Genomic DNA, 483 nt, shown 5'->3' with positions numbered 1-483 from the left:
AGAGACATTAATACGCATTTGATTTCAGGTGATAATGGTATGCGTGTTTGTCCTTTGCCACTCTCATCCCAACCTGCTTCCGACCAAAATTCTTTTCACTGAATTTTCTCTCTCCTGATTCTTAAGTTGACATCTCTTGGTTAATATTTTAGCTCTCTAAGTTCTCAAGTTGGCCATCCTACGCTACTGATGTTCAGACTGTTGTTCCGAACCTGAAGCTGGACAGAATCTCCTTTGAATAAACCATCTTCTGTAGCATATTCTAACACAGATTCGATTTTTTTTTTTAATTCTTGTTTCATAACCCTTTGTTGTACTTCACAAAAGGTCGGGTTGTTGCACAGGTATAATAAGGATTATGCGTAGCCTTAAAAGCACTTTGAGGTCCTGCTTTAAAGTGCTTTTTTGTCCTTTTGTACGCCCTTTGAGTCTGGCCAACAGCTGCAGACTCTCCACTGAGGCTCTTACAGGAGCGTACTCAGG

General features: G+C 40.6%; 1 protein-coding gene across 1 annotated transcript in view; it reads left to right on the top strand.

The window, feature by feature from the left end:
* LOC119585825 overlaps positions 1-483 on the top strand; it is a gene marked incomplete in the record, with an annotated part of 115,457 nt that overhangs the window by 111,814 nt on the left and 3,160 nt on the right.

This window comes from Penaeus monodon, chromosome 20, assembly GCF_015228065.2.
Source record: "Penaeus monodon isolate SGIC_2016 chromosome 20, NSTDA_Pmon_1, whole genome shotgun sequence".
NCBI classification, from domain to species: Eukaryota; Metazoa; Arthropoda; class Malacostraca; order Decapoda; family Penaeidae; genus Penaeus; species Penaeus monodon.
This window is presented reverse-complemented; position numbering and strand designations above follow the sequence as displayed.